This window comes from Peromyscus maniculatus, chromosome 21 (assembly GCF_049852395.1).
Source record: "Peromyscus maniculatus bairdii isolate BWxNUB_F1_BW_parent chromosome 21, HU_Pman_BW_mat_3.1, whole genome shotgun sequence".
NCBI classification, from domain to species: Eukaryota; Metazoa; Chordata; class Mammalia; order Rodentia; family Cricetidae; genus Peromyscus; species Peromyscus maniculatus.
The window spans coordinates 53250050-53271045 of NC_134872.1; the positions used below are offsets into that span (position 1 = coordinate 53250050).

At 39.7% G+C, this 20996-nt stretch overlaps 1 protein-coding gene across 1 annotated transcript in view; it reads right to left on the minus strand.

Moving 5' to 3' along the window:
* Positions 1 to 20996, minus strand: part of Ptchd4 (patched domain containing 4) — a 177980-nt gene that overhangs the window by 97773 nt on the left and 59211 nt on the right. The gene's annotated exons all lie outside the window — the stretch shown is intronic.

Here is a 20996-nt window from a genome sequence, read left to right on the forward strand (position 1 = left end):
TGTCCACATGCAGGGCAATGTCTACAATCAGGTAGATAAAGCTGGCTTTCTGTTAGGACCATTGATGGTCAGGACATGATTTGGTAGAGAGTGGCATCGATTGCCCATGAAATTGGTTGACACCACTTAACATAAGTGAATGGGCTTCTGGGAAATACTTCAAATTCAGATGGTTGCTGGGATGCCCTTATCATAGGCAGGCAAATTTTAAGAGGCTTGGCAGGACATAGATTTCCTTAGGTGGTGTGATTATACACTTATATTAGGGAACTGTTTTTTGTAGATATGGTCAGAGCCAATGAAAAAAACAAAAGAAACAAAGGATGTTGGTAATAGGTTTTCTGTACCCCGATAATAGGTTTCTCCGCAGATGCAGTAAGCCAGATCCAGCTGAATTAAAAAGTAAAAGACCAGGTTTATTTTGAGCAAAGCAACTCCTAGGTGAGTCCTCCAGTGCTGCCACCGTCCCCCCATCCCCTGCTCCCCAGAGATTAAGGAAAGGAAGGAGCAGGAGAAAATCACATGGCCCAATTAAAGGAGGGCACTTATGTACCCTGTAGTTGAGGGGTGACGTGTCTGCCACAAGCTGGGTTTGTGCCCAGTTATAATACTTTAGGCCAGGATTGGACCACTGGCAACTTTAGGTGAGGAGCCATCGCAGTTACCAAGAATGCTGATCCAAGCTTTCTCTGAGAGGGTGGGACTTGGGGAGAGAGAAATCCAGCTTTTGCAGGGGTGAGCTGGAGCTTCCAGCCGAACATTTTGGTATCTTCATATTATCAAGGGCAGGAAGTTGTTAGGACTGTTAAGTCCTAAGGAAGAAAGGCTTCGAACGGTGTGACCAGTGAGACTAGTGAGAGCCGAGGGTCTCTAAACTCAGCCACCTTTACATTCATCCTCTGATTAAATGAAAGCTTTTATGTCCACATACACAAGTCTGTGTCTGAAGGCTGAGTGAGCAGCCTCTGCAGAGTCATTGCCAAAGAAACAGTGCCACAGCAAGACAGGCAGGACCTGGAGAGAGTTCTTTGTAGCTCTCTGCCTTCCTCTCACCCTTTTTAGTCAGTCTTACTGACCAAACTAAACAAAAAGCTTGAAGGAGAGGGTGAAGGAAAGAGGGTCACCCAGTCCCTAGAAGGTAATCACTAATCCAGAGCAAGGATCAGGAAATAGAAAGATGGAAAGAAAGTATGGTGTGACAGTTGAAAGAGAATCTAGCACTTTTGGGAGTTCAAGGCTGAAGCCCAGGGTCAATGGCAGAGCAGCCCTCCATTCCGGCAGTACAAAATAACTTCAAAATACCTCCCACGCTAGGCTAGGCCCTGTTCTACTCACTGAGAATACAGAAATAGTCTCAATCTCTTAATGTGGGCTTTGAAACTCAGCAGGGAGGTAGAAGCAGTCATGTAAACAAGCATGCAGAGAAAGCAGAAGAGGAAGCCATTCAGCCATCCCTGAGTTTGGAGGCTATTTTTTTTAAGCCATAATGAGAGAGCCCTGAAAATTAGAATAAATGAAAGGCCCTGGGAATTTTTAGAAAAAAAGAATATCATGAGACAGGAAATAGTCTTGTGTTGGTGGACATAAAAGGCTTTATTTGATCAGAGCAATGGATGTAAAGGTGATTGAACTTAGAAGCTCTGTAGAGACAACAAAACTCATTAGCCTCCTTGGATAAACCACTGTCCCTGGGCCAGACAGCTATCAGAGCACAGCAGTGCTGAGCTGTGTAATTACAGCTCGTTGGTGACACTGTTGAGATAGCATTAGAGAGATTCAGCAAGATTCTCACCACATGCAAGGGGCTTGGGTTTTCCTTTCTTCAAGATAACATTCAAACTTCAAGTGACCAATGCAAGAAACCAACTTAAGTAATGCATGTAGCTAGAATTTTCCTGCCTTGCCCACAGTCAGGACAAATCTTTGTCACCTGCCAGTCCCATAGCCACTCAGACCCAACCAAGTAAACACAGAGACTTATATTGCTTACAAATTGTATGGCCATGGCAGGCTTCTTGCTAACTGTTCTAATATCTTAAATTAACCTATTTCTATAAATCTATACCTTGCCACGTGGCTCATGGCTTACGGGCATCTTTACATGCTGCTTGTCCTGGAGGCGGCTGGCAGTGACTCCTTCTGCCTTCCTGTTCTTTTATTTCTCCTCTCTGTTAGTCCTGCCTATACTTCTTGACTAGCCATGGGCCAATCAGTGTTTTATTTATTGACCAATCAGAGCAATTTGACATACAGACCATCCCACAGCACAGCCAAGAGCAGACCATCTTAGACACCTGCACTCAGGCCCGTGGTCCTAATCATCCTCTATGGGGACCTGCTGGGTAAAGCCATGAGGAACCCAAGAACGGGCTCCCACCGGACATACAGAACATCCCACAGCAAACGCAACTCTGAGAACACTGTCGTTGGGGGATTATGGGGACAGGCAGCAGAAAAGAACCCCAGACCATCTGAAATGGGAAGAAGTTCTCTCACTCGAGATTAAACACATTTGATCAGTATGGGAATAACAAAGAAAGATTGTCTCCCAGTCTCAAAAGAAATTGTACCTCTTTAGTTCATAGCAAGCCATACTGATCCATTTAGAGACTGCTTAGCAACACAAAAGTGAGGTTGCCATAGACTGGTAGACTCTAGCAAGATGGGCAGCTCTCCAACATGTAGAGAGATTTCCCAGGATGAATCTGGGAGACAAAGAGGAAGGGATGTTGACGGTATTTTTGAGTCTTAGATATTTATAAGATGTCCCTGAAGGGACTCTGGCCAGCCTAGACCTGGCAAACATGGCTCTGGCAGGCCTCACCTTTCTCCCACATTCTCTCTGCCTTCTGAAAAACATCAGATTATATTCCTAAAGCTAACAGCTAATGTCTATTCCCTTATGGCCACTTCTATCTCCTGAGGCTAATTACCAAGGTCCTACTATCAATGTGTTGATGTCCAGCAATTAAAAGCTACCTTTGGCTCACCTAATTAGCATGGCCAATTAAAATTAAGTACCTAACATCGAGTTTCCCCTTTTACTTTTATAAACTGCCATTTTCCTGTGGGTCGTATCTGTCTTCTCTCTATCCAGAGGCCGTCCTGTAACCTCCCACACAAATACCCCTGCCTCCTTTTCCTTGTTCTTTCCCCCCCTTTCCCTTGTCTTCTCTCTCCTGTCTTTGTCTCTTATTTCCTGCTCTTTGTCCACCTGGTACAAATAAATCTCTTTTGTGTTGAGTTCTTGGTCTTGGGGGTATCCTGAGTTGATACTGATACTTTTGGTCCCCTTGCTGTAGGTTATGGCCATGACAAAGCCTTTTTAGTAATAAGCAGTATTTTACACACTGAGCAAAAGGAAAGCCTTTTTAGGAGTTACATGTGACCCACTGTTTGGAAAGATTACCAGAACACAAGTTCTGGATAACATTTTTATCTCTTGTCAACTTGGTTAACGGAGTCATAACACTGATGATTTTGCTACTGTGTCTTTATCCTGATCTATAGGATCGACATTGGAAAATAGTGAAACTAAAGATCATGTCATAATTGATCTCTTGGCACTCTTTCATTCCATTCCTCATGGCAATCCTGAGCTCTTATCTCCTGCCACCCTGTAAATGAAGTCCATCTGTGTATAAGAGGGACGTTTGAGGTGTGCAATGAACATCACACCTGCAGAAATACTTCAAAGAGGACAACAGGAAGTATGTCATCTAGAGCACAGCCATTCAGGCTAGGAGCACATTTAGTTTGTTTCTACATTCCATTACATTATGAAAGAGGTGGCATGGAATGGGAAAGGAACAATCACATTCCTGTGTGTGTGTGTGTTTATAGTTTCCTCCTTTCTTCTTCCTCCTCTTCCCTTTCACCTCTTCTTTCCTACCCTCTCTCCTTTCCCTCCCCCTTCTTTCTTTTGTGATACGAAAGTAAACCCGCAGTCACTTTCCCTTAAACAAATGTAGAAATGTGACAATGTGAAGAACATTGTCAGAGGCAGGAGGGGGCAACTGGAAGTCCTGCTACCTTAGCTCTTCTCAGAATCCTGAGAAGCCTCCAATGCTCTGCTGAGAACAGCTGTAGACTGAGATGTCTAGGAGAAGAGGGAAGAATTGTAGGTTCTGATCCTTGACCCACAACAGATCGCAGAATGGGTTTGATGGCTTTACTTAATTATTGAATAGAAATGCCAGTCCTTACTTACATCTAGGCAAGTAAGGAGCTGATTTGCATGAGAAAACAGTCAGCAGAACACTTTTCTGTGCCAAAAGAAGCACCAAAGAAAAGATAAAAAATCTTTAAACAAAACTTTCATATTTGGAATCTAGAATTGCCTTAACATTTTCAAAGACTTTTCAAGTAAATGAAAAATTTTGAATGAGCTTCAAGTTTCATTCTTAGATTTTCATCCCTGCCTAAAGCAGCCCACACCTGTGAACTAGTGGAATAATAAAACATTATTCCAGGTATAATTTTTCAGAAAAGTAACCAAAAGCCACTTAAATGGACTTAAGGCCCACTCATAGCTGATACCGGCAACCTCAGTTCTCTGTGGTTGGTGAAGTCATGGGCCCCAGAGGAGAACCAGCTGTTAATATTGTGACCTGCCCCTTGAAATCCCACCCCTTGGCACTGCCCTACATCCTGATGTAAAAGCCTCATTTAAAAAAAATTCCCTTCCCTTCCTCTCTCTCTTCCGCTCACTTTCTTCCCTGCCATGAGGTGTACACACCTCCACTTTTCCTCTCTTCTCTTCTCTTCTCTTCTCTTCTCTTCTCTTCTCTTCTCTTCTCTTCTCTTCTCTTCTCTTCTCTTCTCTTCTCTTCTCTTCTCTTCTCTTCTCTTCTCTTCTCTTCTCTTCCTCTCTCTGCTTTCTGTCTTTCTGTATCTTTATCTCTATATTATAATAAACTCTGCGTGGATGCAGATCCTGGGTTGTGAATGAATGTCTGCTGCCACCACCGCTGCCATGCCTGCATGGTGTGTCTCGACCACTGCCTGCCTCTGCATCTGCCTAGGATGCCAGAATGTCTCCCTGCACAGGCGGGATACCCTGGCCAGCCAGCGTCCCTTGGGTGCATATATCATATCATCAACTGCTTTCCTAAATCAGTGTCATTCCCAACTGCATCCTAAACATCTAACCTCATGCACACAGGTAAGAGTAGCTCTCAGCTATTGTGGAATGTTACTTTAACTATGTAAAGGTATGTTTCACTTGTTTATGCTGCATTTGCTTAGTTAGGTAAAGATGTGTTGCTTTGCCTGCCTAAGGCAATTGATTAATAAGTAGCTGAAGGGCCAATAAAAAGCTGAACAGCCAATAGCTAGGCAGTGGAGAGATAGCAGGGCTGGTGGATAGAGAGAATAAGTAAGGGGAGGAATCTAGGCTAGGGAAAGAAGTGTAGAATGAAGAAGAAAGAGAGGGAAATGCCAGGAGCCAGCCAGGCAGCTGCCAGCCAACCAGACACAGAGTAGGATGCACAGAATGAAAGGTAAAAAGCCTGGAGGCAAAATGTAGAAGAAAAGAAACAGGTTAATTTAAGTTATAAGAGCTAGTAGGACAAGCATAAGATAAGGTAGAGCATTCATAATTAAGAATTAGTTTCTGAGTCATGATTTGGAAGTTAGTTGGTGGCCCAAGAGAAAGCCAGAATCCAACAACACTCAGCCCTCATCATAAAGAAGCTTATTTCTGCAACAGACAAAGATCACCCAGAAATACACAAATGGAAAAAAAATCATCAGAGAAATTCTGATTATGGGGTGCCTAGCCCCAACTGATGCACCTATAATACAAACCCTGCACCTAAGGCTAAGGGAACCCCATAGAAGAGGCGGTGGTAAGTATGTAAGAGGCAGAGGATCAATACTACAGCTGCAAGATAGCGTCTTCTCTAAATAACAGGGTATTAAACCCTAAGATCTTAACAAAATGGTGACTTAAGACATAATGACAATGTGACATGCCAACTTGGATGGGGAAAATCTCACAAGCTCCCACCCCTCCTTATGTAGTTACAGACAGTAGCTGCTGAGAGAAGGAGAATCAGTCTTCTCCTGGGATGAGGCTTCTAATTGGTTATCCAATAGCAACTGGTCATTTGTAAACACTAAATGGATTCAGCAGCTTGTATGTACATATACATATACGTGTTACCATAATATTTATAGCAGAAATCATGTAGATGAGAGAGAGTAGGGGGAACAAAAAATATTGGAGGGAAGAGAATGTGGGTGGAAATGATGTAAACAAAATACTCATGTATGAAATTTTCAAAAGTAATAAAATAAATATTAAAGCAGAAGTTAATTGTTAAGGACACCAATTATAACCCAAGCACATTGTAACAGCATTGAAGTATACAAACTCAGAATGTCCTTTGAGCCCAGAGAGGAAAAGAAGTGAGATGTAATAGAATGTTAAAGGGTACATCCACCAATTCAGTCAGTGTTAAAATGAGTCTTTACTACCAACACAGTTTCCAAATCCTACAGGGGTTGACTCCTTCTGCACTCGCTGTCTCCTTGTTTTGTGATCTTATTTACTTTTATCTGTTGAACTGGGTCATTTGTCTTGTTTCTTCCATACGCTGCCCCTTTTGTTCCTAAAAATAGATTAATCTACTAATAGACAGGCCATCCAGACAAAAACTAAACAGAGAAGTAATGTAGCTAACAAAAGTTAGAAACCAAATAACTCTAACAGACATCTACAGAACCTTTCACCAATATAAAAGAATATACCTTCTTCTCAGCACCACATGGAACTTTTTCCAAAATTGACTGCATACTCAGTCACAAAGCAAGTTTCAACAGATACGAGAAAATTGAAATAACCTCTACATACTATCAGACTACCAGGGATTAAAGCTGAAATTCAACAATAACAGGAACAATAGAAAGCCTGCAAACCTATGGAAATTGAACAACTCTCTACTGAATGACTAATGCATCAAGACAGAAATAAAGAAAGGGATTAAAGACTTCCTATATTTCAATGAAAACGAATGCACAACATACCCATATTTATGGGACACAATGAAAGCAGCGCTAAAAGAAAAGTTTATTATACTAAGTGCCTACATAAAAACTGGAGCGATCTCATACCAGCAACTTAACAGCACACCAGAAAGCTTGAGATCAAAAGGAAGCAAATGTACCCAAGATGGCAGGAAATAATCAAACTAAGGGTTGAAATCAACAAAATAGAAACAAAGAACTGTACAAAAGAACCAATGAAACAAAGAGTTGGTTCTTTGAGAAAATCAACAAGATAGACAAACCCTTACCCAAATTAACTAAAAGACAGAGAAAGAACATCCAAACTAACAAAAATCAGAAACAAAAAGGGGAACATAACAACAGACACTGAGGAAATCCAAAGAATCATTAGGTCATACTTTAAAAACCTGTACTGAACAAAAATTTGGAAAAATCTAAAAGAAATAGATAATCTTCTCAATAGCTACCGCTTACCAAAGTTAAATCAAAATCAGATAAACAACTTAAATAAACATATAACCTCTATGGAAATAGAGGTTAAAAGACTCCCAACCAAAAAAAAGCCTAGGGCTAGATGGTTGGTTTTATCACAGAATTCTACCAGACTTTCAAAGAAAAGTTAAATCAAGACTCCTCAAATTATTCCACAAAACAGAAACACAAGGAATTCAAATTCATTTTATGAGGCCACAGTTACCCTGATACCATTATAGACAAATTTCCCTTATGAATATAGATGCAAAAATACTCAACAAAATATTTGCAAACAGAATCCAAGAACTCATCAAAATGATCATCCATCGTGATCAAGTAGGCTTCATTCCTGAGATGCAGGGATGGTTCAACATGAGAAAAGCAGTCAATGTAATCTACCCTATAAACAAAGTGAAAGAAAAAAATCACATGATCATCTCATTAGATGTCAAAAAATCCTTTAACAAAATCCAACATCCCTTCATGATAAAGACTTGGAATGAGTAGGGATACAAGGGATAAGACAACAAAAGGTGATCAAGGGGATACAAATTGGAAGGAAGAAGTCAAAGTATTATTCATAAAAGGTATGATAGTATATATAAGCAACCCCCAAAATTCTACAAAGGAATTCCAAGAGTTGAGAAACATCTTCAGCAAAGTGGCTAGATACAAAATTAATTTTAAAAAAATCAGTAACACTCCATTATACAAATGATAAATGGACCTAGAAAGAAATTGGGTAAACAACATCCTCTACAATTGCCAGAAACAACATAAACTATCTTGGTATAACCCTAATCAACAAGTGAAAGACTTATATGACAAAAACTTCAGATCTTTGAAGAAAGAAATCGAAGAAGATATCAGAAGATGAAAAAGATCCTCATGCCCATAGATTGGTAGGATCACCACACTAAAAATGGCCATCTTACCAAAAACAAGCTACAAATTAAACACAATCTCCATCAAAAATTCCAATACAACTCTTTACTGACCTGAAAGAATAATGCTTAACTTCATGTGGAAAAACAAAAAACCCAGGATAGCTAAAACAATCCTGTACAATAAAGGAACTTCTGGAGGTATCATCATTCCTGATTTCAAGCTGTACTAAACAGCTGTAGTAATAAAAACCACATGGTTTTGGCATGAAAACAGACACATTGATCACTAGAATTGAATCAAAGACCCAGATATAAAATTCACACAGCTATAGACACCTGATTTTTTTAAATCAAGAAGCCAGAAATACACAATAAAAAAACATCATCTTCAACAAATGTTGCTTGTCTAACTGGATGTCTGCATGTAGAAGAAAATAGATCCATATTTACCACCCTGCACAAAACTCAAGTTCAGCTAGATTAAAGACATCAACATAAAACCAGACATACTGACTCTGATAGATGAGAAAGTAGGGAACAATTTTGAATGCACTGGCACAGGAGACAACTTCCTGAATAGAACTGATAGCACAGACACTAACAATAGCAATCAATAAATGGGACCTCATGAAACTGAAAAGTTCCTGTAAGGCAAAGGACACTGTCAATAGGACAAAATGACAGCCTACAGAATGGGAAAAGATTTCCACCATCCATATCCAATAGAAGAATAATATCCAAAATATATAAAGAACTCAAGAAACTAGGCATCAACAAACCAAATAATCCCATTAAAAATGGGGTAGATAGCTAAACAGAGTATTTTTAATAGAGGGATCTCAAGTAGCTGAAAAACACTTAATGAACTTAATGTTCAACATCCTTAGCCTTCAAGAAATGCAAATCAAACAATCCTAGGATTCCATCTTACACCTGTCAGAATGGCTAAGATGAAAAACAAAAGTGGCAGCTCATACTGGTGAGGATGTGGAGCAAGGGGAATGCTCCTTCATTGTTGGTGGTAGTGCAAAACTGTATAGCCAAATGGAAATCAGAATGGTGGTTCATCAGAAAATTGAGAGTTGATCTACTTCATGACCCAGGGATACCATTCTTGGGTATAGACTTAAAGACTCCTTCCAATCACAAGGACATTTGCTCAACTATGGTCATAATGGCTTTATTCATAATAGCCAGAAACTGAAAACAACCTAGATGTTCCTCAAGTGAAGAATGGATAAAGAGAATGTGGTACATTTACACAATGGAGTATTAATAAGCTGTTAAAAATGAGATCATGAAATTTCCAGGAAGATGAATGGAGCTAGAACACAAATCATTCTGAGCAAAGCAACCCAGACCAAGAAAGACAAACATGATATGTAGTCACTTATAAGTGGATATTAGCTGTAAAGCATAATCATGCTACTATTCACAGACCCAGAGAGGCAAACAACAACAAACAAACAAACAAACAAACAAAAACCACTTTAGGGGAAATAAATGGATCTCCTGGGAAGGTGAAATACAATAGATTGTGCTGGTGGACCTGGTTGGGTGAGGATGGGAACAGGAGGGATCAGATGGGAGAGGGAGAGACAACTGGAATTGAGGGCCATTCGTAGGTGATGTGGAAACCTAGTTCAGTGGAAACTTCATGGAACCTATGAGGGTAACCCTAGAGTGGATACCCAGTAATGGAAGACAGAAGATACAGAGTCTGAACTGGCCGTCTTCTGTAACCAGACAAGGCATCCAGTGTTGGGCCTGAGACCCAAATGAGCCTTGAAACCTTCCACCCACAACTTGTCCTGCCTGCAAGATGTGCTGGGGCAATGGTAGCTCAGAGCTTGTTGGAATGGCCAACCAATCACTGGCCTAACTTAAGACCCATGTCACAAGATAAAGCCCATGCCTGACACTGTCTGGATTGCCAGAAACTGGAAGCTGATGGCTCAGAGATCTAGGATAGAACCAAACATGATTGGCAAAAAAAGTGAATGAAATGATTCCTAATAATATGATATTCTGCTGTACTCATAGATTAGTGCCTAGCCCAATTGTTATGAGAGGGGCTTCCTCTGGCAGCTAATTGGAGGAGATACAAAGCCAAACATTAGGCAGAGCTTGGGGGAATACTGAAGAAGGGTGAGAGGAAGGATTGTAAGAGCCAAAGGAGTCAAGACTACCAGGAGTACAGGGTCCACAGAATCAACCAAGCAGGGCTCATAGGAACTCAAAGAGACTGAAGCAGCAATCGTGGGTCCTCCATGGGTATGTGCTAGGACCTCTGCATGCATATAATGGTTGTGTAGCTTGGGGTTTCTATGGGACTGCTAACAGTGGGAATAGGGGTGGTGGTGTCTCTTTTGCCTGTTCTTAGGATCCATTTCCTCCTATTGGGTTACCTTGTTCAACCTTGATATGAGGGTTTGTGTCTAGTCTTATTGCATCTTGTCATGCTATGTTCAGTTGATATTCCTGGAAGGCCTGCTCTTTTCTGAAGAGAAATGGAGGAGCAGTGGATGGTGGGGGGTTGGAAGAGTGGAGCAGGGGGAGATTGTGGTCAAGATGTACTGTACGAAAGAAGAATAAATAAAAAGAAAGGATAAATTAACTTTTATAAAGTTTGATGGGAATGTCATTCTGTATGCTGTGAATGTGTGTTGCTCTGATTTGGTTGATAAATAAAACGCTGATTGGCCAGTAGTCAGGCAGGAAGTATAGTATAGGCGGGATAAGCAGAAAAGAGAATTCTGGAAACAGGAAGGCTGAGTCAGGAGTCGCCAGCCAGACACAGAGGAAGCAAATTGTGAAGACAGAACTGAGAAAAGGTACTAAGCCATGTGGCTAAACAAAAATAAGAATTGTGGGTTAATTTAAACATAAGAGCTAGTCATTTGGAAGGCCTGAGCTAATGGCTGAGCAGTTTTAATTAATATAAGCCTCTGTGTGTTTACTTGGGTCTGAGCACCTGAGGACCAGGAGGGACACAGAAAAACTTCAGCTACAAAAGTTTGTTTCTTTTCTTTTTTTTAAAAGCTGAATCTAATATAATTTGTTCTTTCTGGTAAAAGTACCTCCATTTCCTTCAGTAGTTTTTGTCACTCACTAATGTATCTATCATTTGTCTCTGTCTTTCATTGTGTCATCTCAGAGAATGTCATTAGATATTTAACTAATACAACACAAATTCCCATTTCATGCTGATTTACATTGTTAACTATGATATTGTTTAGAATTTTCATTTTAAATGGGAACCATCCCTGGACTAATCATTCACCTGTACCCATTCTTATACCCATTTAGGGCGAGTCAATCATGGCAAAAACAGACAGCAACGTCTGCTTTGTAGTAAATGTAAACTTAGAGGTGTACTCAGGTACTCTAAGGGTGACATCTAACAAGCCATGTCCATAGCCCAGGCTTGAATATTAGAGTTTTGCCTTGGCCTAGATGAAAAAAAACAGCTCAATCATAAAAAGAAATCCAGAGAATGAAGAATAGGATAAGAGATGGAGAGGGAAGAATGAGTAGCATGGGAGGGAATATGCTCAACGCACAATACATACTTGCATTAAAATGTCCTCACACAGCACAGCACCGTGCATACTGAACAGACAATGAAAAAAGTTTTTATAAGGAAAGGGTTGGAGATACGGCTCAGTAATAGTAAAAATACTTGCTATGTAAGGGGAAATCCCTGAGTTTGAATCTCTGGAACCCACTTAAAATCATAGGGGTAGTCCACAGTCCTTTTGTTCCTGTGGAGTGAAGTAGGAACAATAGAATCCATGGAAGCTAGCAGGCCACTTAGCTTGGCATCCATAGTCATAGTGGACAAACAAAGGACAACCACAACCCAACCCAAAGGACAGAGACTCTATTTCAAACAAAGAGAAAGACAGAAAAACCTCCAGAAGACATTGGCCTACATGGACCACATTCACAAAAAACATGTGTGTACACAAGCACACACAGAGACATAGACATGTACACACACACACACACACACACACACACACACACCACACAAGGGAGAGAGAGAGAGAGAGAGAGAGAGAGAGAGAGAGAGAGAGAGAGAGTAAGAATGAAAGTAAAAAGTAACCAACAATTCAGATACAGAGGTATTTGAGAAGTGTAGAAGTGTAGAAGTCAAAATGTTTCAGAAAATCAGGTACACTCATCTCCCAGAGGCTCTTCAGTTCTTAGGAGGCAGTCCTCTAGGACTGCCAAATAAGCATAAGGTGTACTTCTTTTTCTCTATGTCAATATTCTCTTGTATTAGGTGAAAGGGTATGAAAATTCTAGCTTAAAAATTAATTTTACATAGGAAATAAAATTTCACTTTTAGAGTAAATTTTGCCTGCTAAGGGCTTTTCTCATTGGAAATGAAAAAGCAATGACGTGAGCTTTACTGCGTTCTTGGAGTGTGAATGGCAGTGTGTACTTTGAAGCAGCTCTGCAGAAAATCACGTTCTGCCTGGCAATTACAGCTGCCCCATGTCAGAAATATTTTTCTTGGCACATTCTGACTTGACAGCCAAGTCAATTATAATTAACAAGGATTGTTGAGGCTGTTTCTGATGGACATGTATTTGAGGACAGCTCAGAAGTCCAGGTTGGGAGACTCGAAGCTCTCTGGCACATCCATCATTCTACCACGTAGTGAATAAATTGCAGCTTCACTCATTTCCCTATCTGCTTAATATTCAATCCTGATTTATCAACTGATTCACCAACTAAAAATAGAAACACCACAAATTGCACAGTGTGAGGCATATTTACATGTATTTCCAGAGTATTTACACAAATTAAATTCTTCAGAGCTGGTCTACATGCTTCTCACTCTGAGTAAAATTGTGTTATTTAACAATATTCTTCATTCCAAAATTCAGTACAGTGCTTGAACAAGTCCTTGAACAAATACATATGCAAAAATGAGGATGGAGTCTATAGAGCAGTGTTTCTCAACCTGTAGGCTGTGACTGCTTTGGGGTGGGGTGTCAAATGACCCTTTCACAGGGGTCTTGTATCTGACATCCTGCATATCAGATGTTTGCATTATGATTCAAAACTGTAGCAAAATTATTGTTATGAAGTAGCAACAAAATAATTTTATGGTTGAGGGTCACCACAACATTAAAGGGCTGCACCATTAGGAAGGCTGAGAACCACTGCTATATTGTAAAGGAACCTTAAGGAATCAGGAGTCAGCCTATAATTCTAACTAATTTTGGATGGCATTATAAACAAAGAGTACATCCTATTCAATGCTACCTCCAATATTTGACATAACCTTTAATGTTTTGTTAGGCTAAGATCTTCCTTTTCTCCCTTCAAAAAAACCTATGAAAACAAGGAAGGGAATGTGATAGTCAACTTTAATTGTCAACCTGACACAACCTGGAATCACCTGGGAAGAGAGTCTAATGAAGGATGTTCTACACTGAGTTGGCCTGTAGGCATGACTGGGAGAAATTGTCTTCATTAAGTTTATTAATTTGGGTGGCACTGATCTTAGGTGTGTGTGGGATTCTTATGAGAGTAGAGCAATTGAGTTGAACATAAGCAAGTAAGCATGTATGCACTCATCTCTTTCTATTATTTAATGTGGGGGGTCACGACTACTGTCTCAAGCTCCTACTGCTGCTACTTCCTCTTAGTATTGGACTGTAACCTGGAATTGTGAACTAAAATAGCTAAAGTAAACCTCTTCTCCCCTAAATTGGTTTTTGTCAGAGTATCTCATAGCAAACAGAAAAGAAACTATGGCAGTGAGACAATGTCTTAATTATTAAAATGGACTCAGGTCAAAGCTTGGAAAGAACAGAGGACAATGCAAGGAAATTAAAATTGAACAACAGCATATACGACACATTAAGACTTCTCATTCAAAAACAAACAAAATTTTAGACATCCTATTCTGAGAAAGCTAAGACTTAGAGAAACCATCCACAAGTCAGTGCTCAAAAATGCCCACTGTGTGTGCTTTAGACAATGGTAATGATGTCAAGTAGTCACAGCTGCATTCCCCAATGAAGGAAAATTCTAGATAAGATGCCATGGAGCATGTGACACAAGCATGATAAACAAAGGGAAAACAGTCCTTTCCTAACTCTACTCCCAGCAAGACCAGGTGCTGTTTGCACCTCTGATGAGTTCTTCCAGCTGCCTCCTTTGCTAATATTGCCTCCCTTGGCACCATACTGTGTTTAAGACAGTAATCCAAAGAAGTTTCTAGACACTGTCTTATAAGACAATATTGATAGTAGCCCATGTTAGGAAATTTATTTCACATCACGACCCTTTGTATACTTATATATGAAACTTAAGAAAAATATGTTACAGAAGCACCTTAGGTAGCAGTTTCTTATATTTACCTTCCCTCTTTTCTTCTTAGTGAAATAAAAATGATATTCACAACACATTATATTAGTTTAACGATCCTCTAATACATCACAAACCATTTGAAAAACACTAGCAGGCCATTTGATCATTAATTCTATGTACATTTGTTAAGTCTATTCTTTACCAGATGCTGTTTATTATCATGGGAAGTAACTGAATGGAACAAGGTGACTGCATACTTTAGAGGGATTTGCATTCTGGTGAGGGAAGGTAGATAACAAGTTAAAAAGTATACACTTAGACAATGATGAATCCCTAGAAGACTGCTGAAGCAAGAAGAGATGGGAAATATTCATGATCTTGCATAGAGTTGTAAGAAATACCCTAACTACAAATGTTAGGTATGGAAAATGGCTTATAGGATTTAGGAAGCAGGAAGACAGAGAAGGAAGGGAGAAGAGAAGGAAAGATGAAGAATAAAATGGAGGAAGAGGAGGAGGTAAAAGGTAAAAAGAAGAGGAGGAAAAAGAGGAGGTGGAGAATGAGAAGGAGGAAGAGGAGGAGATGGAAGCTGAAGAGGAGGTGAAGGAAAAAGAAGGATGAGGAAGAAGAGGAGAAGGAAAGGGAGATATTATTAGAACTTGGCTGTCTTTTACTTTGATGAGATGAGAAGCTGGGGAGGGCATTACTACTATTGCCATATATCTCTCATAATGGAATACTAAACATGGTGCAAGAAACTTAGTTCTTTTCTTGGGACTCATATTCCCATAGAATTCTATACATTTCCTGTCTGACCATTCTCTCATCCCTCCCAAAGCTCTTAAAGGTGCTCTTGAAGACATACTTCCAGCTCAAAGATTCCCTACTTCCCAAGTCCCCCTTTCAGATAGCTCTAGAGCAGTGGTTCTCAACCTGTGGGTAATGACCCCTCTGTGGATTGAACAACCTATTCATAACAGATATCCTGAATATCAGATATTTATATTACGATTCATAACAGTGGCAAAATTATAGTTATAAAGTAGCCATGAAATAATTTTATGGTGGGGGTGCAATACACTATGAAGAACTGTATTAAAGAATCACAGCATTAGGATGCTTGAGAACCACTGCTCTAAGAGTCTTGCTTTAAGGAAAACTGGTTGCTCCTTATATATGTACCTGAGGAAAGTTCTAGTCTATTTCCTTGTGTTACTGGGATTGAGGGTCTTGCAAGTACTGTAGTATGAAATTTAATAGGTCTTTTAATAAAAACTCAGAGCTAGATCTTGGGGTAAATGATGAAAGATCAGAGAGACAAAGGAACAAGTCACACCCACCTCTTACCTTTAGGACTCCTCAGCCTGAAAGGCCTTAAGTTCTTGTCTCCTCCTGCCTTATATACCTTTCTCTGCCCAGCCATCACTTCCTGTCTCAATCTTCCTAATGCTGGGATTAAAGGCATGTGTGCTTCCCAAGCAAAGGCATGAGATCTCAAGTACTGGGATTAAAGGTATGTGCCACCACTGCCTGGCTCTGTTTCTCTCCTAGACTGAGTCAATCTCATGTAATCTAGGGTGACTTTGAACTCCTGAGTGCTAGGATTAAAGGTGTGTGCCATCACTACCTGGCATCTATGTTTAATCTAGTGGCTTGTTCTGTTCTCTGATCTTTAGGCAAATTTTATTATGGTACACGATGTCTCACCACAAGTACCATTCTTCATCCTCAGGGGTGGTCACAGATGTCATATTTTATCCTGTTTGAAAAATTCACACTTCTGAATTACATATTACATATTGTATAAATTATCCTTGGTATGTTTTAACTTCTTTACAGATTGCAGGGACAGTTTCTCCTCTTTGTTAATAGTTTGTTAGTAATTCAGTGTACTTGTGGTCACAGCTACTATAATAGTTTTTGGTGATATTATTTTCCTTGGGATAAAATCCATTGTATATCAAGCCTGTTTGGTCCCATGAAATCCTGAAATCCTCAATCCTACACTTGCCAGAAAGAGCAGAATGTAGTTATTTCACTAGAATAATCTCTCCTGAGAAACCTTTGTATCAAGTACCTCTAGAATCTCCTTTATTTTTCTTGCTCACTCACATTATGATTCTAAAAAGAACACATCTTCTAAAGACTGCCAGAATAGTAGCTCTTGTTCCACACCCTCCTCTGAAATGTTATCCTGCCAAGAATCTCTTTAAGACATGGAGTCCTACTGTCCAATTCTTTAATCCTGCTTGGCCCTAGTGATTGGTGTGCAGCCAGGAGAATATGACAGTTTTGATGTGAAGCAAGTTCTGCATGTAGGCCAGACTTGTATCTTCTGCATAGCTTTCTTGAAATACATTTTCTAGGAGACCCTTGATCGAATATAAGAAGTCTAACTATTCAGAGAACACCATGGTTGTAAGGACACATTTACATACTCAGTTCAACGGTCCAAGATGAAATCATCCTTCAGAGATCCAAGATTCAGTACCAACCATGTGAACAAGATCATATTTGCTCTAGCCCAGCTCTGTTCAATGTGAGCACATGCTGCAAGACAACTAGCTATGAGTATGGCCCAACACAAAATGGTGAACATTAACATTTTTTGTATGCATGTTATTTAGGATTTATTTTTTCTGATCAAATTCAACTTCTTCACCCAGTTACTTGTGGCTGGGGGTTTAAAAGTCCAGCATTCTTGCTCATTCATTAATTTATTAAAATCATGAACACTAACATCAATAGAAGCCACAGAGGAAAACTTCCACATGCAGGCTCCCATGCCTTCATCAGCCCACTGAATGGTTCTGTCCTGGTATTGTTTCTTTCCTTTTCTATAGACTGGTTATGGCCTTATATAAAGCCAGTGACTTGCCTGTGATCTAGAGGCAGAACCTTCTCTCCTCCTTTTGTAATTTCCTCTTTTCTTTCTGTTTTACTCTGAAGTTTTTCTTATTTTGACCATCTCCTACCACACATAAACATTCTTGCTTTCCATTTAAAGCAAATAATGCAAAAGTAGTTGGTAGTGTTCTTACTCACTGTCTTTCTTTTGCCCACCTCGCTGAACATCTTTAAATGACCCTTTCACCCTCACCATTCCCCAAAGCAGTTCTTGTTAAAGTAATCCCTGGCCTTCAGATTCATGAATCAGAGGCCACTTCCACTTCTCAGTTCTCATGGGACATAAGGTACTAGAAGCTTTTACATCACTGGTATCTTGCTCCTCGTAAACATCTTTACTTTGCTTCCAGCACACTATTCTTTTTGGTTTGCAGGCTTTTCTTCCTTGTCAAATGATTTTTATTGTTCATTTCTCTGGATCAACCTATCTTTTCAGTCTTAAATATTGACTATTCCAGGCTGGAGCCAAAGGCATTTGCTTTGGTCTATAATCATCTGTCTAGTTGATCTTAGCAGATTTTCAAACTATTTAATATTACTAATGCCATGAGAAGTGACTAATATCTCCAGCTTCAACTTCCAAATATGATCTCTGAACCCGAATTCCACACAGTCTTGTATATTTAGTCCAATCCACATTTCTAAAGTTGGATGCCTAATGGATATATCTGGCTTAACAGATACAAAAGTAACCTTTTGATTACTTTAACCTTAACATGTGACTCATTTTTCCAAGACCTTCTTAGTAGTCAGTGGCAACTGCAGTCTATTAATTATTCACTCTGCTAACCTTGGGGTTACCCTTGATATCTCTTTCTCCTATAGGGTATATGCAGTCGTCAGCAAATCCTATCTATTGACTTTTGGGTACCCTATTCTGAGTTGAATCCATTTTTACCACTGTCACTGCTCTGATGCTGTTACGTTATCACGTACCCCAGGATGGTTTTGTGATCACTTTTTGCCTTATTCTTGCTCTTTTGCAGACTGATTTACACAACACTATTAAAGACTCTTTAAACAAGGGTATCAGAACATACCTTCTTGTCTCAAAGTGGTTCATATAGTATTCTATTTCACCCAGATAAAAATTTGAAGTATTACCTGCTCAGTGCCCCATAGAATCTTTCTAGCCCTTCTCTTTAGTTGGCTGCTCATTCTACTCCATCCATCCACTTATTCTTGTCCTCAGTTCCTCTTCTCATTTCCAAAAGCTCTTTGCTATATTTCTAGGTGGCTCTTTTTTAACATTCCTCCATCAGAATAGTATATAGGCAAGTCTGTGGGGGCATTTTTAAATAAATGATTAATGTAGGAGAACCCAATCAACCCCTGTGGAGCTGTCCTTAGGTAGGTGGTCATGGGAAGTGTAAGAATGGCAGCTGAATGTTAAGCCCTGAGAGCAAGTGAATAAGCAGCATTGTTCCATGGCCTCTGCTACAGTTCCTCCTTCTAGGTTCCTGCCTTGACTTCTCATGATGGAATATGATGTGAAAACATAAGTCAAATAAACTCATACATCCCCAAGTTGCTTTTGGTCATGCTTTATCACAGCAACAGAAAGCTAACTAGGACAGAAATAGAGGTTTCCAAGAAGTGTTGGGCTTCCTCCTGTATACTACTGATTTTAGATGATGGATGTAGCAGCCTCGAAATTTCATAAACACAATTCACCAGAGGGTTTGCATCAACCAACATCATGCATGCCACTGGCAAATATGTATTTGACAAACAGAATTTATTTATATTTAACATCACATTGTTCTTCAGCACCTCCATAGCTATGTGTTTTCTGTGAATCATAGCTTTGCTTATCTGATGCTCTGTATGCAAGGGTGTGATATTTCCTATCAGTAAGTTAGTTTCTATCTCTGTCTCTTTGTCTCTGTCTCTCTCTGTCTTTGTCTCTCTCTCTTTCAGGTTAGAGGTTGGAAGTTAATATAAGCCCTGCAATTTGAAAAAAAAATGACAAAATTCTACCTTCAATGAATGAGGAAATGAATAGTTCTGTGGCATCTTCAGACTGAATACTGAGTAGCCTCAATTATTCATTTTCAATGTGAAGAACCAGAGCAAACTGATATTACTGAGTGTTCAGTATCACACAGCGTAAGCAGAAAACTGGGGTGAAAACAGACTCTTGATATTGATGGAGCAGGATTTTTAAACATGTGCTTGTGGGTCTTTAACTGCTATGCCTTCAGAGCACAGCAGACACTTTCCTCTTATAACTGCAGGGGCACTGAGAATGCACACTGAACTGTCTTCTTAAGTCTATGCCCACAGTGTCCAGAGTTGATTTGTGGTTCTAAAGGTCAGTGGATAGGCACAGAGTGCATGCTGTGCATGTAGACTTCTCTATCACTACTGTTTTTAGTGTTCTTGGTATTAGGGATGAAAATACCACTTTGCCCTTGTAGGCCTGGCATTACAATCTGGCATTAGTATAGGTTTTTTTTTTAACCTTATTTGTATAGAATGTATAATTCTTTCCTTTTCCGAAAAGTATCTTTCTATTTCATGATTAGGATGCTACTGGTTTTGACCAGGCTTGAGCAAGCCGTGACTTACTTGGGAGTCTTACTGTGATTCTTAGAAATCTTGTGTCAGTTTTTCAAATCAAGAAGAGACTGGAATATTCAGAAGAAAATAAAATATATAAATGATTCAGTCTTGGACTCATATTTATCACTGATGGCAAAATATTTTACATGGTTTTTTGGAAAGGGTGTTTTTATTAGCTGATGAATATGCATTTGTCATGATATGCAAAATCCTGAAGACTCAATTTCATGAAGCCAAGGGCTGTTTCCTTATCATTGTGGAATTCATTGCCCTTTCATACAATGTAGCCCACTAACACTTGTAGCTATTTGTTGAGTGTTTACTTTCAACTAGTATCTTTCATTGTATTCTCTCAAAATAAAAAGCAATCATTTGAAGAGCTTCCCTTAGTATTTTATGAAAGAAGTGGATGCTGAAGTTGGATTCCCAATACAGACATCTGACCTCAGCTTGTACAATTTGTGTGCCCTTCGTGCATTTACAAATATGCTTGTGAAGGTGAAAAGAAATAGGTGCTTGCTTGGGCCACTTAGAGAGCTTTCTGCACCCATCCCTGCGTATTTAGCATTTAATAATGAACCTTATTTACAACTGATTTTAAGCTAGTACATCGAAAGTTGCTCTTCCCAGCATAAGAATCTCTTGGTCGTGCCAGGTCACCAGGTCACTACCTGGAGGTTCAGTTTCTGAATTGTCACACACACACACAATTATACTACCTAGAGCAGAACCTTTCGAGGACCACAGATATCACCATCATCTTCTCTTTGTCAACAAGAGGCATCCATCCTGTCACTGAGTCCCCACTCACGATTTATT